At 34.8% G+C, this 15,139-nt stretch overlaps 1 long non-coding RNA gene across 9 annotated transcripts in view; it reads right to left on the bottom strand.

Annotated features, from left to right (window-relative positions):
• Nucleotides 1–15,139, bottom strand: part of LOC116465528 (uncharacterized) — a 153,038-nt gene that overhangs the window by 70,469 nt on the left and 67,430 nt on the right. For 7 of the 9 annotated variants that reach the window (XR_009212932.1, XR_009212929.1, XR_009212933.1 and 4 more), the window contains exon 1: nucleotides 3,918–3,984. The exons of 1 other annotated variant lie outside the window; for it this stretch is intronic. This is a non-coding gene — a long non-coding RNA (uncharacterized LOC116465528). Of the gene's footprint in view, nucleotides 1–3,857; nucleotides 3,985–15,139 lie in introns of those variants that run through there. One more of the 9 variants, XR_009212931.1, reaches the window with a different exon arrangement.

Here is a 15,139-nt window from a genome sequence, read left to right as displayed (position 1 = left end):
TAGTTTTACAACTTGGAATAATCCATTCCTGAAGTTAGACTCCTAATTCCTGTAGAAACTGGGAGATAGGGCCACAATCACCTTTAATTTCATTTTATCTCTCACTTAACTTGCCCCAGTGACACTAGTCTTTTAGATGTCCTTTGAATATGACAGCACACTCCCTACTCAGGGCCTTGACAATTGTTTTGGACTCTTATGTAACTTGTCCTAAAAACCTTAGAGATTAATTTACATCTACATAAGAACAATTATTATTTACATATTTTGAATACTTTGTATTTCTATATTGAGGCTCATAATTTCCTCAAAATATAATGTTAAACTTTAAAGCAACCCTTAGTGATAAATTTAGAAGTTTTAAATTTTATAGACTTTTTAAAAAACCAAGTGCACATACCCATGTTCTAACATATTGGATCCTGCATTTGAGGGACTTTTTCTTATCCAGGAGTTGAATCAACATTTTCTGGGTACCTTCCATGTGCTAGGTCCTGGTACTAAGCATGTAAATCTTCATACCTTAGTACCCAGTAAAATGTCTTGAACACATAGTCGATGCTCAGTAAAGTATTTATTGGTGACGTCCACATGGGTATCGCTCGACTAAATGCTATACATGCAAAAAGTGGCATTTATTGTATGTCAAGAGCTTTGCATCAATTATTCTATTAGATCTTCCAACAATGCTATGAGGAAGGAGTTATTTACATTTTGGAGATTTTAAAAAACAGAGTTTAGAGCAATTTTCTAATAGGCCTAAGGGATAGAATATGATGCAAACTTCGGAATACAATCCTAGCCTAGCAGACTCCAAATTCCATGAACTTGCTGTACATCATACTGCTTTTCCCATTTTATAGTGGAGAAAACAGGTCCAAAGAGGCTACATGATTTCTGTAAACATTAACTTGCCAGGAAAATATAGCTTATAACACTCTGAGTAATGACTGAGTCCCACTGAGATGAAATAAAAGATAATATGTGATTATATCAAAATGGAACAGGAATATGAAAGAGGAAGAGACAAATGTGGGTGGGAACAGCTGTGAAGGCTTCATGGAGGAGGTGAGGATTAAGTCTCAAAGAATGTAGTAGTGAGAGAGAAGAAGGGAATGCTGTGAGAAACACAACTAGCGGAGTCTCAGAAGCAGATGTATGCATGAGCATTCAAGGGGAAATCAGGAAATGGGCTGAGTGATAGGAAGGTATGAGTTGGACAGTGGCATGAAATCAGGTTACAGATTGCAGGAAAACAGGCTCTGAAGACTTTGAATGACAAGATGAATTAACTGAATATATTGAATTAGTAATTGAATTAAAGAATTAAAGTAATTGAATTAAATTGAATTAAAGAATATAATTTATATATAATATAAAGAATATAATTTAAGAGAGGACCAGGTTAAGTCGAAAATCATCTTAGTATACCAAAGCCCAGGCGAAGAGAGACCTTATTAATCTAAAAAATTTACTATCAAATTTAGAAGAAAACACACACATTTAAGCTCAAAAATATGAGGTACTGAACAACATGCAGAACATGTTAACATTTGGTGAGAAAAAAAATGACTACCAATTATACATGCATATATGTTTACATATCCATTAACTAACTGCATAACAATACATAATTAGAAACAGTGGTTATCTCTGGGAAGAGGAATCGAGTGACTGGGAAACACAGACAAAAGAGAGATGTGATTTTCATTTTATTTGTCCTTTTATACCTCTGGGATTTTTCTACCATGTACTTGTATTAGCGATTGTAATCAACTATTTTGAAAGGACCAGAAACATGAACAAAGACAGAGAGGCTGGAAAGAACAGGATGTGTCTGAGGTTTTCAGCGAGGCTGAGAGCCTGGGGAATGGGGGAATATAAGCCTGAAGTCAGGAAGGCATTGTGAACATGCTTTTGTGCTATTCTGGGGTTTTGTTTATGATTGTATCTCTGTCAGCCAACAATGCTGAGACACAGCAAGTATTTCATAGGTTAATAAATGAAAAAGAAGCAAACAACAGCAATCCGTGAAATTATTCCTGTATATTATACTCTTCTCTGAGGCTACTTTCTTATTAAAAGCAGCGGTTTGAGCCTGGATACTTTTTAAGGTCCTTGCTTGTTTTTATAGTCTATGATTTGGATTCACAATTTGCCTCCTGTTGGCTGAATACAAGAGCATTGATTCTTTCAGATCACCGAAATGATGACCAAGAATCAGTTATCTTTTCTCAGAAGATATTACATTTAAAACTAAAACTTCATCCAGATTCCCAAATACTTATTATCTTTAAAATACATTAACTATCTTCTGAGTAGTTTTCAATGGCAATTTATTATAAAGATAATATGAGGCTATATAGGAGGGTATATTTTAATCAGGTTCTGTTCACTGAAAGTCCTAAAGTAGGTAAGCAGTTACCAGGAATAGCTACTACATGGATAAAATACAATTTCCAATCAGAACAGCATATATCCAAGAGCAAGCTTCTTGTGGCTGCAATATCCTCACTCCCCACCAAACTCCCACCTCTCCCGATATAAATCATTTCTTCACTCCTGATAAAAATTAACTCATACAAGTTATAAGACTTTTACTTCTCTTTCCTGTTAGATTGAGTATCTCTACAGTGTCCTTCTCTTCTCCCCAGACTGAAATATATGTCCAGAGTGTAAATACCAGTAGGATTGGATATTCATGAAGATAAATGTGTTTGTTTATCAAATTCTCCTTTTGTACTGTTTGTCAGAGACAGGATGTTCCTGGGATACGGTCTCACCTATTTTATAGGTGAGAAAACAGGTCCAAAGGGATTGGACTCTCATCGTTTGGCTGTTCAATCTTAGACAAGTCACTTTTCTTTCTTCACTTTTCAAGGGTCAGTTTTCTACAATGAAGGGAAGTTAACTGAATGTATACGAATTTGCCAATGTCTCCACCTCCAAATTATTTCCATGCCTAGTGGTGTTGTAGGAGTTATTAAGTAATTATTTTAGGCAGACAGAGAGGAAAATGGGTCCTTGGAAAGTTTTCATTTTTAAAGCAACTCTTAGAGCCAGGCCAGCAACCTTTGATATGCAAATGCAGGCCATTAGAAACTGGGTCCACCCAAACATGGCATTCCCTCAGCCTTCTTGCCCTTGCCCCTGCCCCACATATTCTGGGTAACATGGCTGCCTCCACATATCCCCACGTGTGTAGAATATCATGGCACCCTGCATTTGCATATTAAAACGCTGGGGTGGGAGGGCCAACGTTTTCCACGGGCTCTGTGAATGACATGCCTGGTCAAACCAATCCCCTGAGCTCTATGCAAATCAAACACTGCTTTCTCCAGCCTACTGGCTGGTATCTGTGGCACTTGGGGTTTCCTCTTTCAGCTTTGGAGCCCCCTTCCTTCTGTCTCTGTAAGGCTAGCCTCTTCCTTCTGCCTTCTCTTTTCTTTCTTGCCTATTAAACTCTCCGCTCCTTAAAACCACTCCACGTGTGTCCATGTTGTTTTATCTAATTCACATGAGACAAGATTCCTGGTGTTCCTCCACTCATTGGAGCCATATCAGTGGTAAAACTTAATCAAAATTATATCAATATAATATAAGCAGTGCCACCAAAGGAAGAGACTGATCAGGAATAAAGATGAGGATCACCCCAATAAGATCCATGACCATGTTCTAAAGCATGGCAAATACAAGGGACTGAAGAAGTGAGTAAAAAATTCCATAAGTAAATACATTATGTGGTAGAGTCACTAACCTAACTTTTCCTTCAAATAATGTGAATTTCATAAGGAATATACAGTCTATTCATTGTGATTAGTATAGTATTCCTCCATTCTGGACAGTAATTTACTTACATATTCCAATTCCTTAAGGAAACTCAGTAGAGAACTTTCAAAGGAGTCATTCATAAATACCTCAAGATTATCAGATACGCAGCAGAAACTTGAACTGGGACCCTGCTTGTTCCACGTAGAAAAACAGCCACCCCATAACCAAATGCCAGTTACTGGAAACTAAAGATATGCTTCCTCTTTAACACGCACTTCACCCAGAATTGCTACTATGAGGTAGTCAGGATTCTGAACCTCATAGTGACATAGTGACCTCAATATCTGGCTCTAGCACCAAAGGATGAAAATGGAAAAAGAAGAATAAAGAGAAATGCTTCAAAGGAGATTGTTCCAGGACTACCAATAGTTCTCTACTAGGTTTACAAAAACTGACCCAGCAATGGAATACAAACGCGCTAGTGATCCTAGCCAAGATACCAGAACCTGACCTGGGTCAGGTGACCCATAGCACCTTTAGAAATAATGCACGGTTTTAAATAACTGTTTTGGGAGTGGTTTGTTATGAAGCAGTAGCTACAGATCTGGTTCTACTTGCCCTAAGGGTGTTCCTCTTCTCTCACTTCCTTATTGGCAGAGCCCGCCTCCCACACCCTCGCTTTCTCAGCTCTCCTTGCACCAGCTCCACTGCCAGCTCATAGGAACTGAAGAGAAGACTTCCAGGAACTTCTCACAAGAAGCCTCTCCTTTCTTCCATTCTTTGCACTTGTTCTGGGAGGATATGAGGCTTGGTGCTACTAAGACCACCCTGTAATCATTAATATTCATAGGGATACTAATAATACCAACCTCACAAGAAATTGAGAGGATTAAGTAAATATATGTAAAGTACTTAGGAAAGTTCCTGGAACATAATGTCATTTAGTCTTAGCTAAAATTTGACTGGAGGTGACGTAAATATACTAATGATATAACTTTATTATATACAAAGAACATGGCATTTGGTTTGAACTTACTAAGTGATAACCATACTACTGTTATTAACAAAAAGGGGAGTCTTATTGAGTTGTGAGATTTATGACACATATGTTCAATTTTATTTAATATGTACAAGTAGTTTTTAATACAATTTAATTTAAAAAAACAAAAAATAATTTTAAAAATGTAAAAATATTTTTAATTTAATAATTTATAATTTTATGTTAATAATTTAATAATTTTTATTTAAAAGTAAAAATTGAAGTTTTAAAAATAAAATGTCACAGTTAATAAACATTCATGACGATATTAGTCTGTCTCAGAGATAGTACCTACCTAAAATATAATTTTTCATGTTTCCATCATTATTTATGGTTGCTTTTCTTTGAAAATAAAGAATGCTTTTTTTTCCCTGAAGACTTTTTCTTTTAGAAAAGTTTTAGGCTCACAGCAAAATTGGAGATACAGATATTTTTCATATAGCCCTGCCCCCACATGTACACATCCTCCCCCGTTATCAACATTCCCCACCAGAATGATACATTTGCTATAACTGATGAGCCTACGTTGGCACATCATTATCACCCAGAGTCCATAGGATACATTAGGGTACACTGTTGTTGTTGTACGTTCTTTGGGTTTGGACAAATCTATAATGACTTTATCCACCACTGTAGTACCACACAGAGTATTTTTACTGCTCCAGAATCTTTTGTGCTCCTCCTGTTCATCTCTCTTTGCCCCCTAACCCTTGGCAACCACAGATCTCTTTACTAACTCCACAGTTTTGTCTTTTCAAGAATGTCATATAGTTGGAATCGTATCGTTTGTAGCCTTTTCAGATTGGCTTCAGTAACTTAAGAGTGTTCATTTAAGTTTCCTTCATGTATTTTCATGGTTTGATAGCTCACTTACTTTTAGTAATGAATAATAATTTATTGCTTGGATATACCACAGTTTATTTTTTCATTCACTTACCAAAGGACATCTTGTTTACTTTCAAGTTTTGGCAATTATAAATGAAGCTGTTATAAACATCTGGGTGAAGAGTGTTTCATTTTTAATGCAATACTGTTTATATTTTGTTATCTTTAATTTTTGCATTGTTAATGAAAAGAAGTAAGATTATTAAAATGATTGGAATAACAGACCCAAGAAGGAAAACGTGAACTAGTAATCACGACACCTGGATTTTTTTCTTGATTCTTCTACCCATTATCTATGTGGCCTTGATAAATCTTTGATATTTCTGGTCCTCTATGTATTCATTAGTAAATTGAAGAGACTGAATAGATTATCACTAAGACATCTTTAGATATGAGAGGCAATGAATTAAAAACATCTTTCAAGTGAATCCTCATAAAATCATACACTATTTTATATTCTTAATAACTGATTGAAAAACCTTCATATGTTTTTCCATATGTTGGTCTTTAAATGTTTTTGTACATTACCTGAGTCTTATTGTTGAAAACTTAGAGCAATTGTTCCTACCACCAGTCCCTCTGTTGAAATTGAGCACCGAGGTAAAAGTTCGGGCTGAGGCCAGTGCATCTCATTGCATTTCCAGACATCTTTACTTTCTCCCAGAAAGACAAACTTAGGCTCTGGCAGAAACAGCATCCATAAAATGTTACTTAGCTGAACATTTTGCATGAATTATTTGTCTTTTCCAGAAAAAGAAATGATAGCATTAACATTCATAGAAGATACATGTTTATTGCAGCAGTTCACAAAAAGTCTATCTAAAATGGCTTTGCAATTTTGTTTTCCATTACATAAATGAGTATCATTAAAATTGTCAATACTCTTATAAAATAATTGTTGGTTTTAAAATTTTTATCATTTTCTTGTACATTTTATAGTATATGATGATTAATGTTAATTGTGAAATATATACATTTAGCCCTTATCTGTTTGTATTTCTATTCTTTTCTGTCATAGAAAAAAATTCATAAACCTTTTTTAAAACAATTTATATATAAAATATTTACATGGACTTGGGAGAAATTTTAGTGAGCCTATTTCTAGTCTTTATATCAGCATTTAATGTGAAAGACCACTATTTGCCAATCCCACAGCTGCATTTTCTGTCTTTATCTTATTATTAATCCAACGTGATTTTTAATAGATGTTTGGCATCCACAATCTTTTTGGGCCCCTCTTAAGTCTCCAAGCTGGCGTACAACATGGCCTAAGCCAATCAAGACAATTCACTGTACTTGCCAGCGATTAGTTCAGGCAAGGGCATCTTGCCTAGGGGAATTTGAAGGGAAGTGTGGTGAGGCTTCTTGAGACAGTGCTTCTGTTTCTGCCTTTGGAGATTATTATGTGAGGCCCTGATGATCAAAGAAGCTGCAGCCATCTTCAGAGCATGAGGAAAAAGCTCAGAGGATCACAAGACTTTGAGCTAGAACTTTTGACTTTTTTGGGCTATTAATTTAACCTACGTTGGAACCATCTACCTCCAGAGTTTTTGTTATACAAAATAGCGTGTGTTCTTACTGCTTAAACCACTTGAAGTAAGCTTTGCTGTAACTTGAACCTCAAGGAACTCATGGGATTTCCTTGCCCTGTTCCCAGTGTTCTTAGGCAGTGAGGGGCTGAGAACTCTTTGCATAGGTCCTGTATTCCCAAAAGGTAGACTTGAGATTGTATCCATCAAATATCAGTGTTGGGGTGTTCCATCATTTCATATTAGCCATTAGAAACACAATGCTATTGTAGGACATTTATATTTTTTAACAAAGGAAACAGCACAGAAAATGCACATACTTCATTTTTGTCTTATATAAACAAATATAAATATTTTTGATTCTCCAGCTATATGTATTACAGAAAATTCTGTACTTTAAACCATTTTTTTAATTGTCTCTATATTCTGCAAAACCTCTTTTGATATCTTAAATGGTTACTAACATTAATAATACTAGATGTCAGAATTTTCCTGGAAGTCATATACAATACTTCTGTTTATATCTTATTGGCCAGAATTTGTCACATGACTACTTGCTGCAAAAAAAATCTGGTAAGTAGATTGTATGCCCACCAGCACTTTTTATTACCATGCATCTGTCTCCATATTCTTAGCGGCTCCAACATTTGTAATTCTCTAGTATTTGGCAGGTTAAGATAACTATTGTTATCGATTTTCTTTCTTTTATGACTAGTGATGCTGAGCTTTATCTTCTAGATTCTTTACACAATTTAATTAATGACTTAATTACATCTACTAGGGCAGTGTGGTGTATCTAAATCATCATAGACTAAGTCTTCAACGTTGTATGCAAGGCTGGATAAAACTTCTTGCCATGATTTCAATCTTTTTAATGGCAAGAAAGTGACTTTATATTTTAAAATGTATCTCTGTTAAGTGGGCACACAAAAAATAATGAATGAATAAAATTAAGAAATAAAGAATTTTAATCTCAAGTCATTTAAAAATTCTATACTTTGATTGTTCTTAATTATTCACATAATTAGAAATTGAATTCATATCAGTTTTTGCTAAAAAATGCCTAGCTCCATGTCTAACACATAGTAAGCACTAAATAATCATTTGTTAAATGGATACATGAATGAAAAAATAATTACCAGCATTGATTTTATTGGGAATAGAATCTAATATTTTTGTGTTTTCAACATTTTTAAGGTTACTTTATTAAGATTATAGTGGTGATAGAAATATCTTTCCCATTTTCTTTCAGTTTTAACAAAGTTAAAGATTCTTCCTCAATGTTTAGAATTTCACAATTGGATTTTATATGTGAATTAAGTTGTGTCTCCAGGGTGTGTAACACTAAATATTATATTAACTGAAAATTAATTATCAGTAAGAGACTAAAAAGGCATCTCTTCATTACAATATTACTTTTGAAAGAATTTCATAGTATTCTTAGGATAAACATATTTTTTATTGTATGCTGCATTTTTTTCTGTTCTCATAGATAGAAATTAATTTTCATTCCATTATCAAGTTGAATTGTAAGCCCCAGTGTTAGAGGTAGGACCCTGTGGGAGGTTTTTGGATCATGGGGAGGGACTTACCCTTTTGGTGCTGTTCTTGTGATAGAGTTCTCATGAGATCTGATTCTTTAAGTGTCTGATACCACCCCCCGCCACTCACTTCCTCCTGCTCTCACCATGTAAGATGTGCCTGCTTCTTCTTTGCCTTCTGTCATAATTGTAAGTTTCCTGAGGCTTTCCCCACCATGCGTTCTGTACAGCCTGCAGAACCTGTGAGCCAATTAAACCTATTTTCTTTATAAATTACCCAGTCTGAGGTATTTCCTTACAGCAATGCAAGAATGGGCTAACACACACAGCTTTTAGGTTTCAAAATAAATGTGAGAGTTGAAAAATACTGCCTCATAAGGGCAATAACCAAATTAATGTGCTTGAAATAAGCCATCAATGCTCATTTGAGACTTTTCCATTTAAGAAATGCATCTACATGAAAAGCACATAATACTCAAATTTGTTGTGAGCTATCATAAATGGCTCCCCAAAAGGCTGACTTAATGACAATGATCAGATGCCAAGGAATACACCTTATTGCATCAGCCCAGTGAGGGAGGGGGTCTGGGCAAGGAATGGACTCATTAAGAAAAACAGTCTCCAGTGGATTCTCCTCAAATCTTTTGTGATTGAAAATCCCGTCAGCACTTTATCTGTAAGTTGGTTGCTATGTGAGGTAATGGGGGTCAAGGCTTCTAAGAACTACTACTGCTTGCAGAACATGAACGGATTAATTTTTATTCTAGATTCAGCTGTGTTAGAAATGTCATAGTCCTCTCTTAACATCTATTTGTGGGATATTCTATTTCTCTTCAGTTGTTCATCATCTAATGTTCAGAGCCCAGGATAATCACCCAGACTCATTTTTTGGGTGTCTCTGTGTGGATACTTGAAGCAAAATAGGGAATATTGCTCTAAATTGTTGACCATTTGGGAATATTTTCTCAACTCCACACTTTACACATTTGGTTTATATTAGGTAGTTTAGAGAACACAGTATACATCCCTGCTGACTCTCACTACTAGGATCAGACACACCTAGACATACCCAGTACGCAAGCAGGTTAGTTTCTTCAAGTGATGCTTGACATAATTGTTTGAGACCTTCTGAGTAAAGAATTGAGACACATAAGCTCTTTCTAAGACTGATTTTCTAATATCAGAGAGAAGGGGTGATTTGGAGAAATTTATAGCTCAGTGTTATGGGTTAAATAGTGTCCCCAAATATCTATATTAAAATCCTAACCCATAGTACCTTCAGAACGTGAACATATACTTAGAGATTAGGCCTTTAACGAGGTAATTAAGATTATTGGAAGAAAAATCTTTCTGTCAACTTAAGTTCAAGTGATCAGAACCTGTGAATTAACAGACATACTAAGAGGAGAAAGGCAGGTTTAATTCACACTTATATAGGAACACACAGTAATGAGTGACTCAGTGAATAGCCGGAGGTATAGGTCTATATACTACCTAAACAAAAGGAGGGTAAGTGGCTGTGGCCAGTGTCTAGGGTTTCAGTGGGGAAGTATGGAAAGTTCTGTTGAGCTTTTTGATGCAAATAGAAATGGCAGTGTTCTTCCAGGCTGATATCTCAGCCTGAAGAGGACGGGGGGTTTTATGACAGTGTAATTTATACTTCCTGCTGCCGAGGGCCAATCTTCTCCTGTATCAGGGTTCTCCAGAGAAACAGAACAATATATATTGACATATTGATAACCAATTATATATATATACACACATACATATATATAATATGTACATATGTAAATATAATGAATGTATATATAGATATACATTATACATATATATTATTACATATATGTATATAATAATATATACATATGCATATATAATTATAAATACATATACATATACATACAGGTGTGTATAATAATGTATACATATGTATATGCCTGTATGTATGTGTATGTATACATATGTATATGTATATATGTGAATACATATATGTATGTATTATATACACATATATTGATATGTATTATATATTATATATACATATTATTATATATACATATAATATGTGTATTATATATTATATATACATATAATAATGTGTATGTATTATATATGTATATATTATATATACATATGTACATTGTCTATATAACATATACATATATATGTATATATAACATACATATATGTATATATAACATATACATGTATATATATAACATATACATATACATGTATATATAACATATACATATACATGTATATAGAACATACATATACATGTATATATAACATATACATATATGTATATATAACATATACATATATGTATATATAACATATACATATATGTATATATAACATATACATATATGTATATATAACATATACATATATGTATATATAACATACATATGTGTATATGCATATATATAAATATATACATATATACATCTGTATACCTATGTACATATACATATGTAACATATACATATACATATGTACAGACATACACATATATATGTACATACATATGCATACATACATATGTATACGTTATGTATACGTATGTATACGTTATGTATACGTATGTATACGTATGTATACGTTGTGTATACGTTATGTATACGTTGTGTATACGTATGTATACGTTATGTATACGTATGTATACGTTATGTATACGTTGTGTATACGTATGTATACGTTGTGTATACGTTGTGTATACGTATGTATACGTTGTGTATACGTATGTATACATTATGTATACGTTGTGTATATTATTATACATGTCTATACGTAAATGTATATGTATATATACATATATGTATATATGTATATGTGTATATATAATATATACACATATACATATGTATACATAATATATATGTATACATATGTATATATGTATATATTATATATACATCTACAGACGTATATATAATAATATATACACATATATGAAGAGATTTATTATGAGCTATTGGCCCACATAGTAGGAAAGTTGGCAGTGTAATTTCAGTCCAAGTCTGAAGGTCTGAGACCAGGGAAACCAATGGTGTAAATCCTGGTCCAAGGGCAGGAGAAAACTGATGTCCCAGATCAAGTATGTGGCAGGAAGCAAAGGGGCCAAAATCTTCCTTCCTCTGCCTTTTATTCTATTTAGGCCCTCAATAAATTGGGTGATGCTTTCCCACCTTAGGGAGGTCTGTCTACTTCACTGAGTCCACTGATTCGAATACTAATGTCAGCTGGAAACTCCCTCATAGATGCACCAAGAAACTGTTTAATCTGGGCACCTCTTGGCCCCGTTAAATTGCCACATAGAATTAACCATTTTAGTTTCCTAAAATGGAATAATAGGAAACTGCTTTGGAGGGGGTCAATGGCAGCTCTATTTGGGGAGTCTCTGCTAAGTTTAGATTATGTTTCTTTATCTGGCTGCTGATTGTTTAGATATTCTTCAGTTAAAGTAATCTTCATATCACTTTGGAGGGCTGTTAACCCTTTCAAGGTTAAATGAGGTTATTAGGGTGGGCCCTAATCTGGTATGACTGGTGTTTTTATGAGAAGACACAGACACACAGAGAGAGCACTTCATGTAAACATGAAGACAGCCCTTCTACAAGTCGAGGACAGAGACTTTAGAAGGAACTGACTTTGCTGACACCTTGGTTGTGGACTTCTACCCTCCAGAACTGCAAACAAATTTCTATTGTTTAAAGTAGTCAGTTTGTGATACTTTGCGATGACAACCCTAGGAAATTAATATACTCAATTTTTTTTTAATCCTATGAGTTCTGTCAAAAAGAGAAATGTCTGTGTGACAAAGTTAAACTTAAAAAATATTAACTCATAAAGTCTCCGTGAGATGGATGTTCAAAGAGGCATTTTCACAGGTCATGTGTAAATATAGCAAGAAAGAATGGGCCCACCATAGCACAGGAGTGTCAGCACTGGGGTTATTCATAGCAGGAGACACCACCTCCAGCAGTGGATTCAGCTATAGCTTACTGAGGCCATTCCTTTGAATAGAACTTAGAGCACTCAGAGGATAAAACTGCAACAAAGCCCAGCTTTGCAGGCACTATAGAACTCAGCAGACAGTGGAGGCTGAAAGGACCTGCCTGTGACCATACGTGAGGCTTCTCTGAAAAGTAATTTGAGGAAACACTGGGGGTGCAGGATGGTCACAGAAGGATGTGGATTTATAAATTACTATAGTTAGATGGTGTCAGCACCAGAGAAGTAATTATTTATTTGTTTATTTTCACATTAAAGCAATATTATTACCTCTAGGCTGGGGCAAATACACATGACATTGGGACAGAAGACGATCCTCACATTGGCATTAGAATAAAGAAACTATAGACATATCAGAGAGGATTAGACTTTGTGGTCAATAGATTATTCTGTCTCCAGAATTGAATTTGATCCTTCTACATTAAATCTACCTGATTTTGTTTTAAATAACATTTTATCCTTCTCAGATATGAATTTACTTAATGAGTGACTATAGATATTTATCTTTAGTAAGGACTTGGGCATCCCATGAAAAGCAGCTGGTTAACTGATACAGAACAGTACCCAGCAAGTGTAATTGAACTGGCAAAAGTCTGTCTTTCTTAAGATGGCAGCCTCCAAAATGATTTAATAAAGAGAAAAGAAAAAAGGCCAATTCAATAATTTTGAATAATAACTTTGATTTTATCTTAAGAATGTTTCTTAAATTAAAAATATTATAATATTGCATTTGAATATAATACTTGTTTTCCTAAGGCCTTCAAATAATGTATTAAGGTGTTATTACATATATTCTAGCTCATGTACCTATATGTAAGTATTATCACTGCCTTGTTTATGGAAGATTTAGAACTCTTCTTGATGTTTTACAAGCTGAGTCAGTGCCAGATAACTAAAAAATAATAGCAAGGTGTTTGCAAGCCTCAAACCGTGTTAGAGATTATAACTGAGACACAGAGAAATGACTTAAAGAGAATACAAGCAATTATGATGTAAACCAAACATAAAATCCTAAGCTCCCCAACAAACAAAATGGTGTCCTCCTCTTGGCCAAGGGCATTACAAATTTAACCTGAAACACTAGTCCAGGCCATAATGGGACGGGGGAGTCATACATGCCTCATTATACCCTCCTCCCTTTGGAATTTAGTCACAGCTGACCAGCCTTAACATTAAAACAGAGACCTTATGACTGACAAAGCAGACTGTTTGTAGCAATATGATACCAACATGACAAACAGCAGGCCCTGAAGGAAAAAAAAGCATTTTACCCCAAAGTATATATTTTTTTCAACATATTTTGAAAATGGCCCTGCAAAGCTGTCTCTTATAGGGGAAAATCTACAATCTGTAGAGAATTCCTTTTCCTTTCCAGGTCTTTTTCCTGATCCAGGAGAGAATTAACTAAGAGTCTGGCACTTAATAAGTCTGATAATAAAGTTTTACAATCTATTCTCTCTGAAGCCTGCTACTTGGAGGCTTCATCTGCATAATAAGAACCTTGGTCTCCACCATCCCTTATCTTAACCCGGACAGTCCCTTCTATTGATTCTAAGTCTTTAAATAAACTCTTTAAACCAGTCGCAAATGAGAAAATCTTTGAATCCACCTATGACCTGGAACCCCTGATCCCCTTTGCTTTGAGTTGTCCCACCTTTCTGGACAAAACCAATGTACATCTTACATGCATTGATGAATGTCTTATGTCTCCCTAAAACATATAAAACCAGCACTCTAGGCACATGGTCTCAGGACCTCCTGAGGATGTGTCAGAAGGATGTCCTTAACTTTGGCAAAATAAACTTCTAAACTGATTGAGACTTGTCTCAGATATTTTTTGTTTACAATGAACAAAAGGGAAAACACCTGGATAATTTTGCTCTTTGACTAAGGTGATATGGTCTGACTGAAAGTCCAAATCTACCTCCTACTGCCCTCTACCATGTTCACTCCACTCCAGGCTCAGTGTTCTTGTTGTTTCTAACTCCCCGAGCATGATATTCTTGTCTAGGTGTCTTTACATCTGTTTTATTTATTTTCTTTACCTGGGATGCTCCTTCTCCATAGCTCTGCTCTGCATGTCTCTAAGGTGACACATCCTCAGACAGGCCTTCTCTGGTGCCCTATCTCAAACAGTATTCTCCTTCATTACTGTATTTTTCAATGTAGCACCTATTCTTCCTGCATTTAATAATGTAAGTTTACATTCCTTTATCCCAAACCTTTAAGAATAAATGTGCTTCCAGAATAAGACATTTTCCTCCCAAATTTTAGAAAGATAATATAGGACATTTACTGTATATTATGTAACTCCCCTCCCCCAACACTTGGCCTCAGTCACTGATTTATAATAA

The sequence above is a fragment of the Hylobates moloch genome, unplaced genomic scaffold, assembly GCF_009828535.3.
Source record: "Hylobates moloch isolate HMO894 unplaced genomic scaffold, HMol_V3 SCAFFOLD_3, whole genome shotgun sequence".
Classification (NCBI taxonomy): domain Eukaryota; kingdom Metazoa; phylum Chordata; class Mammalia; order Primates; family Hylobatidae; genus Hylobates; species Hylobates moloch.
Note: the sequence above shows the minus strand (reverse complement) of the source record. Positions and strands in the feature narration are given on the sequence as shown.